This window comes from Puma concolor, chromosome A2 (assembly GCF_028749965.1).
Source record: "Puma concolor isolate L17-30 chromosome A2, mPumCon1.1.hap2, whole genome shotgun sequence".
NCBI lineage: Eukaryota > Metazoa > Chordata > Mammalia > Carnivora > Felidae > Puma > Puma concolor.
Genome location: NC_141668.1, coordinates 153,313,777 through 153,334,805, shown reverse-complemented (window position 1 = coordinate 153,334,805; position 21,029 = coordinate 153,313,777). Strand labels below are relative to the sequence as shown.

General features: G+C 40.1%; 1 protein-coding gene across 2 annotated transcripts in view; it reads right to left on the bottom strand.

Annotated features, from left to right (window-relative positions):
* The window catches only part of RHOA (ras homolog family member A), a 61,157-nt gene that overhangs the window by 38,908 nt on the left and 1,220 nt on the right, over nt 1-21,029 (bottom strand). Inside the window, exon 2 of one of the 2 annotated variants that reach the window (XM_086698218.1) lies at nt 17,241-17,318. The exons of the other annotated variant lie outside the window; for it this stretch is intronic. The gene's annotated coding sequence lies outside the window, so the exon portion shown is untranslated. The remainder of the gene's footprint in view (nt 1-17,240; nt 17,319-21,029) is intronic. 2 annotated transcript variants of the gene reach the window in all.

The window sequence follows — 21,029 nt, the reverse complement described above, 5'->3', positions numbered from 1 at the left end:
AAAAATATATAAATAAAAATAAAGGCTAGACTCTTTAAAAATAAAAAGATATGTTAACAAGTGATCTCCAAGATAGATTATTAAATGAGAAGAGTTAAGGTGCTGAATATGTATACTGTCATAACACTGTGTAATGATGGGATGTATAGACATACAGAACAGGGCCTGGCAGAAATGCACAATTAATATTCACTGAAGAACAATGGACACTAGTGTAATCACAGACTCTCTCAACAAAGGCTGCCTCTAGGAACCATATATCATTTTGTATCGAATCTACCAAATGTATTATGTTTTTTGTTTTGTTTCAAAGTAGTCTCCACACCAAAGTGGAACCTAATACAGGGCTTGAACTCACAATCCTGAGCAGAGATCAAGAATTGGATACTGGGGTGCCTGGGTGGCTCAGTCGGTTGAGCGTCCAACTTTGGCTCAGGTCACGATCTCACGATTCGTGGGTTCGAGCCCCATCTTGGGCTTTGTGCTGACAGCTCAGAGCCTGGAGCCTGCTTAGGATTCTATGTCTTCCTCTCTCTCTGCCCCTCCCCTGCTCTCTCTCTCTCTCTCTCTCTCTCAAAAATAAACAAACATTAAAAAAAAAAAAGTCAGATATTTAACCAACTGAGCCACCCAGGAAGTCCTGTATTTTTTTAAAAAGATTACAGCACTGACATATAGATCTTTCCAAGTCAGTACACGAGGTAAAAAAAAGAAAGAAAAAAAGAAAAACCAAAGCAGTAGTACAACATACAGAAAGATCCATCCTGGAATCTGACGTCCTAAAGGCTTATAAAAGTATACTGTCCCCTCTCCCCCTTACAACTTCCCTAGGCTAGCCAAGACTGACTCACTACTCTCTCTTCCCTACAAAGAAGTAAAATAAGAGTATCTGTGATCAAGCACAGTTTAACACTGCCAACAACTGATTCCCACCACTCCTAACACTTCTCTTTATCTCCTTTTAGGCCAAGAGTTACAACTTCCCCCAGAGGGGCCTCCCTGACTACTCAAACACATATTCTTCTTCATCTATTAACTCCTATAGTGCTTGGTCTACTAGGTGCTGCTTTCCAAATTACGTAAGCCTACATCACTTGGTATTCTGCTTGCACTGGTAGTGAGAAGGCTCTGTACCCTGGTACTAGTGTTCAGAACAGCTGTGAATCTTTGGGCAAGTTACTTAAGCCCTCTGTGTCTCTACTTCCTCATCTGTACCAATGGGAAAAATAATGGTTCCTATCCTCACAGAATAGTGGTAATTATTAAATGAGTAACAGAGGAAAGGGCTTAGAACAAACAATACCTAGCATGTAACAGCTGTTTAACTATTGGATACTATTACCTGTAAATTTCAATAAAAAAGACTGTATCTTCAATTCTATATTCCCCATAATGCCCAACAGGGTCAAATATGGCAATGAAGAGAAGTGTTTGCTGACTGAATCAAAGAAAAGAAACCTAGCCTTTCTAAGTTAATAGATAAAAATGCACTGGTATAGGGGCACCTGGCTGTCTCAGTCAAAAGAAAGAGCCCGTTACTCTTGATCTCAGGGTCATGAGTTTGAGCCCTGTGCTGGGTGTAGAAATTATTAAAAATAAATAAATAAATAAACTTTAAAAAAATGCATGGGTATAAGAAAGAGTTAATTTTTTAACTTTTTGAAGGGAAACTTTCAAAAGCTCAAGTTACTAAGATTAGACATTAGCCTTCAAATTTACTTCCTCTTAAGCACTTCCCTTCTTTTCTAAGTTGGCCTTAAGTCTCATTCTTAAGAAGAAATTGCTTCTTTTCCAACAAGACTTACAAGCAGCAAACTATTATATATAAAACTCCCTAGTCCATACATTGATGTATGAAATATCATAAAGGGGGGGGGGGAGACTAAACATCTATCTTATCATCTTCTATATGGCAAAAAAGCCTTGAAGTAAGCAATCCTGGGAGTCTTTTTTTAAGTTTATTATTATTATTTTTAGTAATTTCTACACCCAAGAAAGCTTAGGTGCTTGGGAAATCTTGGGGCTTGAACTCTTCAACCCCGAGATCAAGAGTCATATGCACTACTGACTGAGCCAGCCAAGCACGCCATTCTTGGAATATTTTAAAGCAGCAACTTCAACTGCTGAAGAGACTCATTACGGGAGATTAAAAAATAATCCATTCACAGCTAAAACACTGAAGATTGCAAACTATTTTTTACATAAATTAGAGCAAATTCAAGGATACCTGAATACAGTGGTGTTTTTTCAAAACTGAAGCTTTTCCCAATCTAGCAAATAACTGTTTTTTAAGGCCAAGTGTTTTTAAGGCCTATAAGGATTCCTTTCTTGTATTCTAGTAAGTGTTTCCCGAACAGTAGATCAAGGGCCTAGAAATTGTGCACTACCATTACCGTATCTTACCTTATGAATAATCTTGACTGTTCACTATAGTTGGAGGAAGATATGATCACATACACTCCAATCCCTATTCCATCCACACATGCTAGAAGGGGCCACCTGACACGTTCTCAAAGATTTCCAGGTGATTCTTACCCACTTCCCCTCCCACCTAAAACACTACCAACAACCTTACCTGACCAAACATTACACTAGGGTTTCAAAATCTGAATCCCATCCTACATATGTCTAACAAGAAAACAGCATCTACCATACGGACTACTCAGTAAAATCAGAAATGTTCAGTCCCATGTAGATTAACCAAAGTAAAAGTTTTGGATTTTTTTGTTTGTTTTGTTTTGAGAGACTGTGTGTGGGGGAGAGAGAGAGAGGGAAAGGAGAATCAATCCCACACAGGCTCTGCACTGTCAGCTCAGAGCCTGATGTGGGGCTCGATCCCACAAACCGTGAGATCATGACCTGAGCTGAAATCAAGAGTCAGACGCTTAACTGACTGAACCACTCAGGTGCCCCAAGGTTTTTTTCTTTCTTCTTTTTTTAAGTTAATTTGTTTATTTTGGGAGAGAGCAAGAAAGAATAGTGGGGGAGGGGCAGAGAGAGAGGGAGAGAGAATCCCAACCAGGCTCCACACTGTCAGCACAGAGCCCAACACAGGGCTCGATCTCATGAACCATGAGATCATAACCTGAGCTGAAATTAAGAATCAGATGCTTAACTGAGTGAGCCGCCCAGACACCCTCAAAGTAAAAGATTCTATTAGAAATTAATTTCAGTTATAAGCAGCAATAGTTACTGAGTTATAGGTAGTTGACAGTAATGGTAAAGGAGCTATGCTACTTAAGAGTTCATCAATGCTCTATCGCTTACTAGCTTTGTGCTCCATTACAAGCAGTTTCCTTACATGTCAAGTGGCGAATGAAATCTTCTAAACATGGTTGGTATGAAGATTAAATAAGACCAAAAGAGCTTACTTACTGAAAATAGGTCCGTGTTCAATAAAGGTTTCTCATTACTACTTAGGTCTCATTTTGGACAAATGGTAACTCCCTCCAAATTCCAACTGTCCAGAACTTGAGGACCAGTTTGTAATATGGCCTGACCTGGAAAGAATGTTGTTTCTCCTAAAACGAAAATTTTACCAGTCTAGCAAATATAGCTGACCCTTGAACAACACCGGTTTGAACTGCACTGGTCTACTTAATATCTGGATTTGCAGTAGACTACTAAACATATTTTCTCTTATGATTCTTTTTATTTTTCTTTTTAAGTAGGCTCCATGCTCAATGTGGGCCTTGAACTCATGACCCTAAAATCAAGAGTCACATACTTCTCTGACTGAGCCAGCTAGGTGCCCCTCTTATGATTTTTAGTACTGTATCTTTTTTTTTTTCTTTCTTTATTTTGAGAGAGACAGAGACAGCGCAAGTAGGGGAGGGGCAGAGAGAGAGAGAGAAAGAGAGAGAGAGAGAGAGAGAGAGAGAGAGAGAGAGAGAGAGAGAATGCCAAGCAGGCTCCACACTGTCAGCATGGAGCCCGATGCAAGGCTTGAACTCACGAACTGTGAGGTCATGACCTCAGCTGAAATCAAGAGTCAGACACTTAACTGACTGAGCCACCCAGGTGTCCCTCTAGCTTACTTTAAGAATACAGTATACAGGGGCACCTGAATGGCTCAGTCGCCTAAGTGTTCGACTCTTGATTTCGACTCAGATCATGATCTCACAGTTCCTGAGTTCAAGCCTTATATTGGGGTCTGTGCTGACAGTGTGGAGCCTGCTTCAGATTCTCATTCTCATTCTCTCTCTCTCTCTCCCTGCCCCATCCCTGCTCACTCATGTGCACAGGTGCTCTTTCTCTTAAAAATAAATAACCCCCCACCCCCAAAATACAGTATATAACACATTTAACATACAAAACACATGTTAATCGACTTTATGTCATCAGTAAGGCTTCCAGTCAACAGTAGGCTGTTAGTTACATATTTGGGGAGTCCAGTTATACTCAAAATTTCGGCTGCACAGGGGTCAGTGCCCCACCCCCCATACTGTTCAAGAGTCAGTTGTAATTAGTTTTTCAAAGTATGTATCACATCCATACCTGACCCCACCCTCTTCTTTCCTGTTGAAAAAAATAATAAATTACTACTTATCTCTCACTGCCTGAAATTATAGGCCCACAATACTTCATCCAAAAGCCTTGGGACTAGATATTTCTAAAGTCAGAATTTTTCAGATTTCAGAAAGATGGTATGGTACAAATGCCAAATACTCTGTAATATACCCAATGGGTTAATAGTTCTTCAGTAAAATAAATGAACATGTAAGGAGGATAAAAACTAAACAACCTCTCATCAGTTCAGTTCAGGTTTTACCATCAAATGGGTTTGTGATCTTCAGAACTTTCCAAAAGAAAGTTATGACCATCCCTAACCCAATGCCAATTTGCTTTAAAATATACACACGCCATCACATTCTTCTGAATACTTTTTAAATTTTTTTTAACGTTTATTTATTTTTGAGACAGAGAGAGACAGAGCATGAACGGGGGAGGGTCAGAGAGAGGGAGACACAGAATCCGAAACAGGCTCCAGGCTCTGAGCTGTCAGCACAGAGCCCAACGCGGGGCTTGAACTCACGGACCGTGAGATCATGACCCGAGCCGAAGTCGGCCGCTCAACCGACTGAGCCACCCAGGCGCCCCTCTTCTGAATACTTTTTAAGCACTTTTTCTAATGCCCTCAGGTCTGATTTTTCCCATGACTGGTAACTATGCTATTATCTCAGAGAAGTGGACTGAGCCATTCCTGCTATTTCTCTTGGGAAATTAAAACAAAATAGCCTTTAAATTAGGTAAGTTGGGGGCAGGGGGTGGTGTGCATTTAAGCTAAACTTCAGGGCTGACAGTAATTTGAATTCTACAACCTAAATTAGCTGAATGATTTCAATAACTTGTTCAGGGACTATACATTTTACAATACTTATTTTCTTAGACTCACAGTAAATCTGCCTCTGTGCACAATTTTTAGCAGATAAGGAGCTACCAAAGGTGCTTCAGATGGTGCTATTTGGTTATAATGCATGTATTATCTAGACATTTATTAACCAAACATTCATTATAAGCAGGCACAAAACAGTTCTCCAGCTGAGAAACAGTTGTAGAAATAATTCAACTGAATAACTATGCTGCTTCTGCTGGATCAAGATCTTTACAATATTTTGGAAAGATAATGAATAAATTCCTATGCAGAAAAAATAATCACAGCTTTAAAATGATAGCATACTTCAAATAATTATAATTTTACCTCATGATTCTACAAAGGGACTAATTACACAAAAGAAATAGTGATGATTACAGTAAGCTTTCCTCAACCACTGAAGAAATAAAAGCATTTAATACAGCATAACTTTAGACATGGCTTAATTTTTTAACTTTTTACTGTATTCATTACTTTAAACACATTACTTTAAAAACAGATTAGAAGCTGAGTTCAGGGGTACCTAGGAGGCAGAGTCAGTTGAGCGTCTGACTTTGGCTGGGGTCATGATCTCGCAGTTTTATGAGTTCCAGCCCCACAACGGGCTTGCAGCTGTCAGCGCAGAGCCAGCTTCAAATCCTTTGTTCCCCTTTCTCTGCCCCTCCCCCACTCTTGCTCTCTCAAAAATAAAATAAAATTTAAAAAGTTGAGGGGCACCTGGGTGGCTCAGCTGGTTAGGCATTGACTTCAGCTCAGTTTATGATCTCACGGTTCATGAGTTCGAGCCTCGCGTTGGGCTCCGTGCTGCCAGCTCAGAGCCTGGAGCCTGCTTCGGATTATGTCTCCCTCTCTCTCTGCCCCTCCCCCACTCACTCTCTGTCTCTCTCCATCTCTCAAAAGTAAATGAACATTTAAAAAAAGCTTTTAAGGTTGAGTTCATGAAACTTACCTTTTTGACATCCATATGCCTCAATTATATAATCTAGTTTGAAGTTTTACATCCTGTAGTACCCCCTTCTCCACAAAGGATATGTTCCAAGACCCACAGTGGATGCCTGAAACCACAGATGGTACCGAACCCTACATACACTACGTCTTTCCTGTACATACATACCTATGATAAAATTTAATTTACAAATTACACACAGCAAGAGACTAAACAATAATTAATAATGAAATATAATAATTATAATATGCTATAATGAGTTATGTGAATGTAGTCTCTCCCCTCAAAATACCTTATTGCATTGTACTTACCCTTCTTGTAATGATGTGAGATGATAAAATGCCTATGTGATGAGATGAAATGAGGTGAATGATGTAAGCACTGTGATGTAGCATTAGGCTGCTACTGACTTTCTGACATGTCAAAAGGGAGGATCATTACTTTCGGACCATGGTTGACCAGGACAGAAAGCCAGGATAAGAACCAGTGTGTGTTTTATTTCTCTCTCCACATAAGTTGTTATGAATCAGTATTGTACAGATGACTATTATAAAAGCAAAAGTTGTCTAGTCTTTTAGAAACTAAAAAAATTTTTTAAGAAATTTTAAAAATCATAAAAATCCTGTGAATTTTACTCAGAAGAATGATGATCCTAATGAACATTAAAAAGTTCCTCCCAATCCAGGTTTTGTCAATGTTTCTGCAGCACGGTGTAGTGTCAATGCAAGCTGTGCAAAAAATATTTTGGATGAAATCTAGGTACAAAATGTCATATTATAGATAAGAAAATTGGGGCGCCTGGGTGGCGCAGTCGGTTAAGCGTCCGACTTCAACCAGGTCACGATCTCACGGTCCGTGAGTTCGAGCCTCGCGTCGGGCTCTGGGCTGATGGCTCAGAGCCTGGAGCCTGTTTCCGATTCTGTGTCTCCCTCTCTCTCTGCCCCTCGCCCGTTCATGCTCTGTCTCTCTCTGTCCCAAAAATAAAATAAAACGTTGAAAAAAAAAATTAAAAAAAAAAAAAAGAAAATATATTAAATCCCAGGACAGTATCTTATGATACTGTCTTATAAAACCCAAAGCATACAACCACCCTCAGCCAAAACAATATAATATCCTATAACTCAGGCTATTAACCCAGGGTATCTTCCTTCTTTCCTTTGCCCTTAATGCACCCCACCTACCCTTCCCCACTTAGATAACTCATACTTCAGGCTAAGTCAGTCTCTCAGGGTGTTCCCTAAGCTCCCAATTTAGATCAGGCCTTTTGGATACTCCCACAGCACCAAACCTCTCTCTGCCTCACTCATCACACCCCTCCAAAGTTTCTTCCTCCCAAACTCCATTAGTATAAGAATCATTATCTGTCTTATTAACCACTGTCAGACAAGCATAGGTGCAAGCACATAATAGTTAAGTGTTCAAATAATAAACCTGAAAAAAATAAATTTCCAGGAGCAAAGAAGCTTTATACAACCAATTTGGCGAACACAGATTTTAAAAAGAAAACAGTTAAAACAACCTCGGCTGTGTACACTAGTGGTGAGGCTACCTCCTAGGGTAGGAGTCTAGTAGTTCAAGAATTCACCCTCGGGGCGCCTGGGTGGCTCAGTGGGTTAAGCGTCCCACTTCGGCTCAGGTCATGATCTCACGGTCCCTGAGTTTGAGCCCCGCGTCGGGCTCTGTGCTGACAGCTCAGAGCCTGGAGCCTGTTTCAGATTCTGTGTCTCCCTCTCTCTGACCCTCCCCCGTTAATGCTCTATCTCTGTCTCAAAAATAAATAAATGTTAAAAAAAAAAATTAAAAAAAAAAAAAAGAATTCACCCTCACAGAATTATAGAAACCTCTCATACAATCAGAAACTTAAACTGGGGCGCCTGGATGGCTCAGTCGGTTGAGCATCCGACTTCAGCTCAAGTCATGATCTTGTGGTCTGTGGGTTTGAGCCTCACATTGGGCTCTGTGCTGATAGCTCAGAGCCTGGAGCCTGCTTTGGATTCTCTCTCTCTGCCCCTTCCCCAGTCACACTCGTCTGTCTCTCAAAAATCAACATAAAAAAAAGAAACAAATTATCTGTAACAGTAATGCTAAAACTCAGATCCTCCCTATGAACTTATTTGCTCTTATTTTATAAACGATTCTGTAAGTCTAACTGGACAGTAGCTGAGTTCACAACAGTTTAGAAAAACGCATGCTTGAGTGAGAAAGCAGTGTAGCCTATGACAAGACTTAGGACACAGAAAACCCTGTAAATCAGGTTAGAAACATAAAATGGAGAGGGAGAGAAGTGCCATTCTGGCCAGTCCTAAAGCAGGCTGACAGACTCCAAGGACAGAACTCAAAAACTCTCCCTTAGGAGGAAAGACCTCATTCATTACATGTAGAAGCTTAAGTCCTAGATACCGTAAGACAGGGAAAAAGACGTCCACTGCAGAAATAAAACAAAAAAGTTGTAAAGCTTAAGAAAGAAAGCTTCATTTATCTAGAATACAATGATACTATTTCAGTGGTTTAAGATCTCGATTTTTTCCCAAGAGCCATACTGTACCTAAACACACATGAATTCCATAAAAGCTTAAAGATGCCTTACAATGCCTTCTCTTGGAGCAAAACTATCAGTATTATGAAGGTAAAAATAAAGGTCAAAATACAGCTTTTTAACCAGCCAGTCCTCAATGTAACAACCAAATCAGAATCAAATTTCTGTTCAAACAATAAGCCAGGTTGAAAAGCATAGACTTTTCATACGCACTCCCTTCTCAAATACCTTCCATTCTACTGCTTTTGTCCTTTGTTAAAGTACACATTTAAAATGAATAGAGAGGGGCGCCTGGGTGGCTCAGGAAGTTGACCATCTGACTTTGGCTCAGGTCATGATCTCACAGTTCATGAGTTCGAGCCCCGCATCAGGCTCTCTGCTGTCAGCACATAGCCTGCTTTGGATCCTCTGTCCCCTCTCTCTCTGCACCTCCCCCATTAGAGCTCTCTCTTTCAAAATTAAACATTTAAAATTAGTAATAAATAAATAAAGTAAAATGAATAGAATACATACTACTTCATTAAGAGGAAAAAAATCAATATATTGAAACTCTTTCAGTGCCATGGGCAGAACTGTCCTATCGACCCCAGGTTCACCTACACCCAGGACTGTCCCTGACACACAGGAAACACCATTAAACACTCGGGAAGTTAAATTGAAAACATAAAGCCATTTATTTGGTTTGCAAACAACATAGGAAAACGCCTGGCAAAAAGGCTCAAACCAACTGTCCATTTGTTCACAATGCACTTGAGCCTGGTACTATTGTTATTTTGCCATCTTGATCAAGCAGTTGTTAAGGGTCGATGTCAGTTCAAGGGCTCTTAGAGATGGAGAGCAGCAAACCCAAGGCAAATGAAGGCAAGCAGAGGAAAACCCCACAAAGCCTCCAATATACGGCCAAGTAAGAATAACCCCAGACTAGGGGCGCCTGGGTGGCTCAGTCGGTTGAGCATCCGGCTTCGGCTCAGGTCATGATCTCACGGTTGGTGAATTCGAGCCCCACGTCGAGCCCCACGTCGGGCCCTGTGCTGACAGCTCAGAGCCTGGAGCCTGCTGTGGATTCTGTGTGTCTCTCTCTCTCTGCCCCTCCCCTGCTCATGCTCTTCCCTATCTCTCGAAAGTAAATAAACATTAAAAAAAAAAAAAAAAAATTAAAAAAAAAAAAAAAAAAAAGAATAACCCCAGACTAAAATTCTCTTTTGAGGCTAAAGGAAAGAAATACTCCCTTCTGGCTTTCTAAGTAAGAACATCAGATCATTCACCTCAAAATGTAAATATCCCAAGGTTAACCTTAAATAGATGTGCAGAATCAGAATTTGATTTTGTACAGTTTAATTCTCCACTTATATTGCTCACAAGACAATGCTTGTCTGGAGAACCACCATAAAGAGAAGAATAAACTAACTCCAATGAGTTGCCTAGGTGTTTCAGCAATGACAATGCACAGCCAGACACCCTGCATTCTGGCGCAAACATCTTTATTCCTTTCAAGGTTCCACAATTAGCAAGATGAAAACTCTGTAAGGCCTAAACATCTATTTAAAACTTTTTTTTAATTCAGGTGAAATACACAATATAAAGTTCACCTTTTTAAAGTGTACATTTCAGTGATATTTAGCATATTCGCCATGTTGTAAAACAACCAAGCCTATCTAGTTCCAAAACATTTTCATTACCACAAAAGAAAACCCCATGCTTATTAAGCAGTCCATCTCCAGTTCCCCTTCTCCTAGCATCTGGCAACCACCAATTCGCTTTGCGTCTCTACAGGTTTACTATACTAGATACTTCATATAAATTAAATCATACAATATATGGCCTGTGTTTGGCTTCTTTCATCTAGCATAATACTTTCAAGGTTCATCCATGTTATACCACGTATTAATACTTCATCTTTTTAAGTAGTTGAAAAATATTCCATTGTATGTATACAACCACATTTGTTTACCGACTTATCTGTTGATGAACATTTGAATTATTTCCACCTTTTGGCTATAAGAATGGTGATGCTATGAACATCTACATACAAGCATTTATTCGACTACTTGTTTTCAATTCTTTTGCGTATAGAGCTAGGAGTAGAACTGCTGGGTTGTATGCTAACTCTATATATTTAACCATTCGAGGAACTGCCAAACTGTTTTCCACAGCGTATGCTATTAAATATCTTGCGAAATAGTCACTCAGACCTATTAAGGGGAAAGAATAAGATGCATAACAATGTGATGTGCAAATGCATGTTTCTAAAAAAAGAAAAATATGTAATATATACATATAGACACAGTATCTCTAGAAGGATATATAGAAAACAGTTATATGGTCTTCTCTAAAGAAGGATCTTGGAGGCTGACATGGGAGAAAGGCTTTTACTCGTCATGCCTACCTACCCCCTTCTACAATGTTTCATACACATGCTTCATCAACCCCCTTGCTCTAATATTTTTAAATTTTTTGAAAGTAATCTCTACACCCAACATGGGGCTCAAACTCACAACCCTGAGATCAAGAGTGAAATGCTTTCACAACTGAGCCAGATAGGAGCCCAAATAAAATATTTTTAAAGCCCAAAGGAAGTAATACAATGAGAGGAGGATTATGCTCTGGAATAGGAAGATGATACATTTTTTTAAGTAAACTCTACCCTCAATGTGGGTCTTGAACTCATGACCCCAAGATCAAGAGTCACATACTCTTCCAAATGAAGCAGCCAGGTACCCTCATTTTTTAGTATAAACTTTTTTGTATGATTTTATTTTTACCTGGTGCATTTTTCCCTCTCTTCTTATTGAAGTAAAATACACATAACATAGGGGTGCCTAGGTGGTTCAGTTAAGCATGTGACTTTGGCTCAGGTCATGATCTCACTGTCCATGAGTTCGAGCCCAGCATCAGGCTCTGGGCTGACAGCTCAGAGCCTGGAGCCTGCTTCATATTGTGTCTCCCTCTCTCTCTGCCCCTCCCCTGCTAGTACTCTTGTCTCTCTCTCTCTCTCTCTCTCTCTCTCTCTCTCTCTCTCTCAAAAATAAACATTAAAAAAAAATTTGTTTTAAATACACATAAAACTTACCATCTTAACTGACTGAGCCACCCAGGTACCCCCCATCTACTTAAAAATGTATACATTTTTAAGTATACATTTCAGTGGTATTAAATATATTCATGTTGTCATGCAACCATCACCACCATCTATCCCCATTAAAAAAATTTATTTAAAAAAATACTAATTAAAAAAGGCAAACTTAGGGGGTGGGGCGCCTGGGTGGCTCAGTCAGTTAAGCACTCAACTTCAGCTCAGGTCATGATCTTGTATTTTGTGAGTTCGAGCCCCACGTTGGCCTCTGTGCCGACAGCTCAGAGCCTGGAGCCTGCTTCGGATTCTGTGTCTCCCTCTCCCTCTGCCTCTGCCCCTCCCCTGCTTATTCTCTCGCCCTCCCTCTCTCTCTCTCAAAAATAAATAAAAGCATTAAAAAAAATTTTAGGGGTGCCTGGGTGGCTCAGTCGGTTGGGTGGCCGACTTCGGCTCAGGTCATGATCTCTCGGTCCCTGAGTTTGAGCCCCGCGTCGGGCTCTGTGCTGACAGCTCAGAGCCTGGAGCCTGTTTCAGATTCTGTGTCTCCCTCTCTCTGACCCTCCCCCGTTCATGCTCTGTCTCTCCCTGTCTCAAAAATAAATAAAACGTTAAAAAAAAAATTAAAAAAAAAATTTTAAAGAAAACTTAAGGGGCACCTGGATGGCTCAGTAGGTTGAGTGCCCGACTCTTGGTTTTGGCACAGGTAAGGATCCCAGAGTCCTGGGATCAAGCCCCATATTGGGCTCTGCACTGAACATTGAACATGCTTAAGATTCCCCCCCCCCTCTCTCTCTCTCTCTGCCCCTCTCCCCGACCTACCCTCTCTCTTAAAAAAAAGGAGGGGGGGGCGCCTGGGTGGCTCTGTCGGTTAAGTTTCCAACACTTGATATGCGCTCAGGCCATGATCTCACAGTCATGAGACAGTCCTGCATGGGGCTCCACACTAAGCACCAACCCCACTTAGAACTCTCCTCCCTCAGCCCCCCACCCCCATTCTCTCTCTCAAAATAAAATAAACTTAAAAAAAAAACAAAAGGAATCTATCAGACTTAGAACAAGTATTTCTACTAAGGGAGAAAACTAGCATGCATTGAGCATCATGCTCTTCATATATTATTTCATCTAAAATTCCTATAAAATAGGGGCGCCTGGGTGGCTCAGTCAGTTAAGCGGCCGACTTTGGCTCAGGTCATGATCTTGCGGTCCGTGAGTTCGAGCCCCACGTCGGGCTCTGTGCTGACAGCTCGGAGCCTGGAGCCTGCTTCCGATTTTGTGTCTCCTTCTCTCTGACCCTCCCCCGTTCATGCTCTGTCTCTCTCTGTCTCAAAAATAAATAAACGTTAAAAAAAATATATATTAAAAAAAAAATAAATAAAAATAAAATAAAATAAAATTCCTATAAAATAAATGTAATCTTCATTTCACAGATACAGGTCCTGAGGCTCAAAGGAATAACCTGGTTAAAGGTATATACATACAGAGTTCTTCTATAGCAAAACTTCTTTGTCATTATAGGGTCATCAGCATTTTTGGTGAAGAAACTGGTAAGCATAGCTTCACTTTTGTTTTAAAAAAATTTTTTTAGGGGTGCCTGGGTGGCTCAGTCAGTTGGGCATCCAACTTCGGCTCGGGTCATGATCTCATAGCTTGTAAGTTCAAGCCCCACATCGGGCGGGCTCTGTGCTGACAGCTCAGAGCCTGGAGCCTGCTTCAGATCTTGTGTTTCCCTCTCTCTCTGTCCCTCCCCCACTCTCACTCTCTGTCTCTCAAAAGTGAATAAACGTTAAAAAAAATTAAAAAAAAATTTTTTTAATATTTATTTTTGAGAGAGATAGAATATGAGCAAGGAAGGGGCAGAAAGAGAGGGAGACACAGAATCTGAAGTAGCTTGACATGGGGCTCGAACCCACCAACTGTGAGATCATGACCCAAGCTGAGGCATGAAGCTGGATGCTTAACCGACTGAGCCACCCAGGCACCTCTGTTTTTAAATACAATGTAGAAATACATAATTGAGAAAACAACTTTGAAACAGTCTCCCCTCTTACAAGGGAGGCCATCAATCAAACCACCCTAATGCATTACTCAATGTACTGAAAGGAAAAATACTTTTAAACATTTTTTAAAATATTTATTTTGAAAGAGAGAAGAAGACAATGCAGCAACAGCAGGAGAAGGGAGAATGAGCAGGGGAGAGGCACAGAGAGAGGGAGACAGAGAATCCCAAGCAGGCTCTACACTGTCAGCACAGAGCCCAATGTGGGGCTTGATCTCACAAACTGCGGGATCATGACCTGAGCTGAAATCTTGAGGTGGACACTCAACTGTCTGAGCCACCCAAACACCCCTTAAAGGAGAAATTTCAAGCCTTGTGGACAACAGAGTATATATGCAGTGGTGCTAGGCTAGTTGTCTTCTTATGCCCAGCAGTTGCACTGAGCTAATCTTACCATAGATCAGGGATTCAGGAAGCCATATCTTCCAATTTATCAGCAAAGCCTATGATCACTCATTTACAACATACTGTGAATCCCTCTACTACCGTTGTCATTCTTGTCCAAGCCCCAATCATCTGTCACTGAATTTAAACAGCCTCCAACAGATCTCCCTACCTCCATTTTTGCCACCCTGTAGTCTATTCTCCATACGTGAGCTAGAAATCTAAATAAATCAGATAACATTACTCCTGTTATACGAACCCTTTAATAGCTTTCCAATGCATTCTGAATAAACTCTAAATTCCCAGTTCCTAAAAGATCTGGCCCTTGCCTACCTATAAGACTATTTCTTCCACTTTTCCACTTGCTCTTTAGGCTCCAGCCATTCAATTTTTTTTTTCTTTTGTTATTCCCTAAAAAAGACAAGTCCATTCCTTACCTATCATCAGTCTCTCCTACTAGAACAATAACTCCATAAGCAGGACTATTCATATTTTTGTGACTATTTACACCTGAAGTGCTTTCTACTTTGTAACACTGAGAAAAGTAGATGGTATGATTCAAAACTAACACTTTTCAGTTCCAAATCAAACGTGCTCGTATTTTTAGGAATAAAGACACTGTAAAACAAACAAAAACTGTTTGAGGGCGGGGACTTTTTTTTTTTAAATGTGAGAGTTAATTTATTTAAGTAACTTCTAAGCCTAAAGAGGGTTTGAACTCATTATCCCAAGTTCAAGAGTTGCATGCTCTACGGGTGCCTGGGTGGCCCAGTTGGTTAGGTGTCTGCCTCTTAATTTTGGCTCAGGTCATGATCTCGTGGTTCATGAGATCAAGTCCCATGTCAAGTTTTGCATGGAGGCTGCTTGGGATTCTCTCTCTGCCCCTCCCCTGTGTGCATGCATGTGCTCACTCTCTCAAAATAAACTTAAAAAAAAAAAAAGAGTTGTATGCTCTACCAACTGAGCCATCCAGGTGCCCTGAGGACAGGGACCTTCTTTGTTTTCTTCAGATGTGTTCCAGAACAGCATCTGACATGTAGTAGCTATTCAATAATTATTTGTTCAATGAATGAATGACAAAACCACAAGCTAGCTTGTTCATCCTTCTTAGCATGCCAAGGAGGAGTTCAAAGCCAACCAAAACCACTATCACTGTATGCCTTCACTGCCAGGTACCCCATTTCACCAAATAAGAATATTCACCTCCATGGATAAAAGAGATAAGTGTGTGTGTACACACACATGCACACACACATACACAATGGAATATTACTCAGCCATCAGAAAGAATGAAATCTTGCCACTTGCAATGACATGGATAGAGCTAGAATGTATTACACTAAGCGAAATAAGTCAATCAGAGAAAGACAAATACCATATTATTTCACTTATGTGGAATTTAAGAAACAATACAGATGAACATATGGGGATGGGGGAGGGTGGAGAGAAGAGAGAGAAACAAACCACAAAAGATTCTTAATGACAGAGAACTATGGGTTGATGGAAGCAGGGGGGTGGGAGATGGGTTAAATAGGTGATGGCTGATATGATACCAAGGAGGGCACTTATGATGAGCAGTGGGTATTATATGTATCGTGTGTAAGTGATGAATCACAGAATTCTACTCCTGGAACCAATACTGCACTGTATATTAACTAAAATATAAATTAAAAAAATAAAACAAACAAGTTGGAAAAAAATAAACAATATTCATCCCCATCACAGCTCACTTCTTCATATACAGAGTTCCCTCAGACCCAAAGAGAACAGAAAAAGGCGATCAAAACAGTACCGACTAGGATATATACCATGGTATCAATCAAATTAAGATTATTTCTAACAATTTCCTTTACTTGTAATTAGTTTAAATATCTAAAGAACCCCTGGACGGATCTTATACCAGCTGTTAACGTTGGTCCCACCTAAGCCAGTATCACTCTGACCCCTCTGGTAAGAGGGAAGATTGTCCTCTGATCTTCATTCTCTACCTGACTCATTTGCCACTGATAATTAGATAGATATACCCACAACATAAGCTGTGGATAAATGTATAACTAAACTACTGAAAAAAACGAAAACTTGGGGCACCTGGGTGGCTCAGTCGGGTAAGCATCCGACTTCGGCTCAGGTCATGATCTCACAGTTCGTGGGTTTGAGCCCCACGCCAGGCTCTGTGCTGACAGCTCACAGCCTGGAGCCTGCTTCGGATTCTGTGTCTCCCTCTCTCTCTGCTCCTCCCCCACTCATGCTCTCTCTCTCTCAAAAATAAATAAACATTAAAAAAAAATTAAAAATGAAAACTTAAAGATGAAAACTAGGAGCGCCTGGCTGGCTCAGTTAAGCACCCGATTCTTAATTTCAGCTCAGGTCATCATCTCACAGTTCGTGAGATCGAGCCCCAAATCGGGCTCTGTGCTGACAGCATGGAGCCTTCTTGGGATTCCCTCTCTCCCTTTCTCTGCCCACCATCGCCCCTGCAAGAGTGACCGTCTGTGCACATGTGCACTCTCTCTCTCTCAAAATAAACTTTAAAGATGAAAAACAGAAGGAATAAGATGGGAATGGTCCAGATGTAAAAGAGGTATGTGTACAACAGTGAATTTCATCTCCTTTAAGAGAGAGATTAGGAAATCTATCTTCATCTAAAAAAGAAATACCACTTAAAAGTAAAAAAGTTAGAGGAGTACCTTATGGAGAGGTGGGAGAATAAGACTAGAGAGAAAAGGTATGGAGTAAGATAAAGAACTCAAGATTGGTGAAGAGAATCATTAACAGTAATGCACTGACATTTCTCCAGAATTTACTTTAATATATAATAATCTCTCTTTCATGGGAAAAGAGAAATAAAAGAAGAGGTTTCTATGTACATACCTTACAAATGTGCTGCAAGACCCACGGCCTGTGTGCCAGAAGTTTTACAAGTGCCTTGAACTTCTCAGATGAAAGGCACTATAAAAATATAAAAATATCAGGAATTATGTCTATTCACTTTACAATGAAAAAAATCAAAACACAGGATGTAAACAGGCTTGCCCAAAGTTCCCTGTAATTTAGAATTCAGGAGAGGGGAAGAAGTATAGAATTTAATCTTTGATTGGTATATCATCAAATATATCACATTTATACAAGTTTTAGCCTCCTTTACTTAAAAGGTACACAACCTTATCTTACAAATATTACAAATACTGCCCTTTTAAAAGCAAAAAGCAAAAGAATCCTACATAAATTAATTTTCCAACATTTTATTATAAAAATTTTCAAACCAGAGTGAAGTTGAATCTTACAATGAACACCTGTAACCCTACCACCTACACTACCACAAACATTTATTTAAATAACTTGTTTTATCTACTTACATATTCTTAATACAGGTATTAGAGAAATTACAGGCTGAAAGGCAACTGTCAGAAAAATCAATAGTTTCAAAAAAAAAAAAACAGGATGAAGTCATTAGGTCAAGGAAGGTAATTATTCAGAAATCCTGATATTTTTGTCAGGGATGATCAATATTACTTTACTACTTAAAGTCAGAAAAGAGGGACACCTGGCTGGCTCAGTTGGAAGAATGTATGACTCTTGATCTCAGGTTGAGTTTGAGCCCCACACTGGGTATAGAGATTAAACTTTTTAAAAAAAATTTTTTTAATGTTTATTCATTTTTGAGAGATGGAGACAGAGCATGAGTGGAGGAGGGGCAGAGAGAGAGAGGGAGACACAGAATCTGAAGCAGGTTCCAGGCTCTAAGCTGTCAGCACAGAACCCGATGCGGGGCTCGAACTCACAGACCACAAGATCATGACCTGAGTGAGCTGCAGTTGGACATTTAACCAACTGAGCCACCCAGGTGCCCCTAAACATTTTTTAATTTCTTTTTCTTTCTTTCTTTTTTTATTTTTACTGTTATTCATTATTGAGAGACAGAGAAAGAGCACAAGTTGGGGAGGGGCAGAGAGAGAAGGAGACACAGAATCTAAAACAGGCTCCAGGATCTGAGCTGTCAGCGCAGAGCACAACGCAGGGCTCGAACCCACAAACCGTGAGATCATGACCTGAGCCAACTGAGCCACCCAGGCGCCCCTAAACGTTTTTTTATGTCTATTTATTTAGTTTTGAGTGAGAGAAAAAGAGGGAGATAGAGCGTGCGACAAGTTGGGGAGGGGCAGAGAGAGAGAGAGAGGGAGACACAGGATCTGAAGCAAGCTCCAGGCTCCAGCTGTCAGCACAGAGCCCAACACAGGACTCGAACCCATGAACTGCGAGATCATGACCTGAGCCAAAGTCAGAAGCTTAACTGACTGAGCCACCCAGACGCCCCTTAAACTTTTAAAACATAAAGTCAGAATGGACTCCGATCTTAGTGAGGGATTCTAGTTATTTAATATCAAATCATATCATTCCCCTGCTAAAAAACATCTAATGATTTCTCATCTCAGGACAAACCCAAAGAACTTCCTATATCCTAAAAGCCTCAACATGATCTGGTCTCTGGTCACCTCTCTTTCATTTTACCTTCTTCTTCTCCCTTTACACCACTCCAAACATTTCAGTTGCTTATGTTCTTCTTTCTACCTTCACTTGAATAGTAAGATACTATTATAAACATGCCTAATTAAACGTATTTACTTTATCCACCCTCTTCACAAAAAAAAAAAAAAAATCAAGCTCAGTTTGAGACAAACTGCAAACTGGCTAAGATGTAACAGTGTATCTCATATTCTGACCATTGTTAACTATAAAATGTTATTCAGAATCATCTGGAAGAACCACCAATAAATTCAGACCAACACCCAGAATGAGCACCTTCAATGCCTACCTGATTTTTAGTCACATGACTACCATAATTATGAGTATACAAGGTCTTCACTTAATACTGCAGTACCACAGACTATAAATGAGTCATTTGAAATAGAAACACTTGAAATAGGAATTTTACATTAATTACGAACTTTAAACTATCTTGGAAATTTTAATTTAGTAATCTCACAAGTACTTAACAGTGAGCATATACCCAAAGATCAAGAGTGTAGTTAAGACACATTAACACAATTTTACAATTTAGTTACGTTAATGTGTAGGTGCAGGCAAACTAAGTTCCACTGGCCAGGGGCATAAAGGGATAAAGTGGTACAGGAAGGTTAAGTAACTTTTAGTTACCTTTTACTACTACAAACATATGTGATTAAAATCCAGTGAGTATGTACCATTTAGCTTTATCATTAGTCGCCATAATGCAATAAAACCCAAAGCCCTGTCTATAGAAGCTCAGCATGCCCAGATTAGTTCTCTTAGAAGTTGAAACATCAGTCTTCCTTCTGAGTTAACATAAATCTCAGCTCTAGGACAACTAAGAAAACCCTAAGTAGCAACTTCTCTGGTCACTGCTTCAACTCCACTAATTCCTTGAGGAAACACCTCAAGATCTACCTGTTTTCACTCTAATATGAATGAAGACTATGAGAATACTCCAGCAAAACCACTACCACACACATAATACACAGGGAACTATTTACTTGATATGTGCAGTTTCTCTCCATCCCACCTCAAATCAATAGTCAAAACAGCCCTCAGTCACATGACAACATCTTAGCCTGACCTAATTATGTGGGATTTGGAACAGGAGTCTGGGCCTCCCTGTGGAAGAAGCTTGTCCCTAAGAAGACCCAAACACCGAAAGCCAAAACTAGGCCAAGCGGGGACCCTGTATATTCATTTATCTATTTCAATCAACGGCTGCAGGACCACCCAGTTGCAGGGAGGAGAGTGTTAAGGCTAAATAACTGAAATTTGTTTAGAAAATGAATTTTTCGGGGTGCCAGGGTGGCTAAGTCGGTTGGGCGTCCAACTTCAGCTCAGGTAATGATCTGGCAGTTTGTGAGTTCGAGCCCCGCATCAGGCTCTGTGCTAACAGCTCAGAGCCTGTAGCCTGCTTCTTGTTCAGTGTCTCCCTCTCTCTGCCCCTCCCCCTCTCAGGCTGTGTCTCTCCTCTCTCTCTCTCTCAAAAATAAACATTAAAAAAATTTTTTTTAATGAATTTTTCAGATTCTCACAACATATCAGTAATACATAAATGGAGAAAGCACTGGAAACAAGTTGTTAAATCCTGAATTTTTACTTAACTCTAAGCAAGCTGTTTAGGAGTACAAGGAAAATACCACACAGACAAAATAGTTTTGGCCTGTACGTGACTAGACATATAAGGTTGGTATATTTACAAAAGTCTCTGGAATTCAGTTTCCTCATCTGCAAATGGGGTTGGACTATAGAAGTCCTGAAGATTCCTTTCGGGTCTAAAATTCTGGATCTATGAAAAAGTCAGTGGGTCCCTATTTTCTTCTCTCTAGTACAGACTTTTATGAGAACAGAGGTGATAACTCTAGGACTAGACTGACTTAAAGCAAGTTGTCTTCTATTTTGTCACGTCCCCATGGGCCACCAGTGCTCTACAAAAGTAGATGGTACTATTCTTAAGATAATTTATCAAAAGAGATCCTTTAGTAAGTTATCCTTCACAATTAGGAATTAGTCTTGTACCTTCAGTCCAAACAATGTCACTCGTGCCCAAAGCTCAAACCGGTATGTTCAAAACGACAATCATGCAATAGTACACACACCTTACACATTTGGGTGTTTGACACTGAATGGTTGAAAAATTCTCACCAC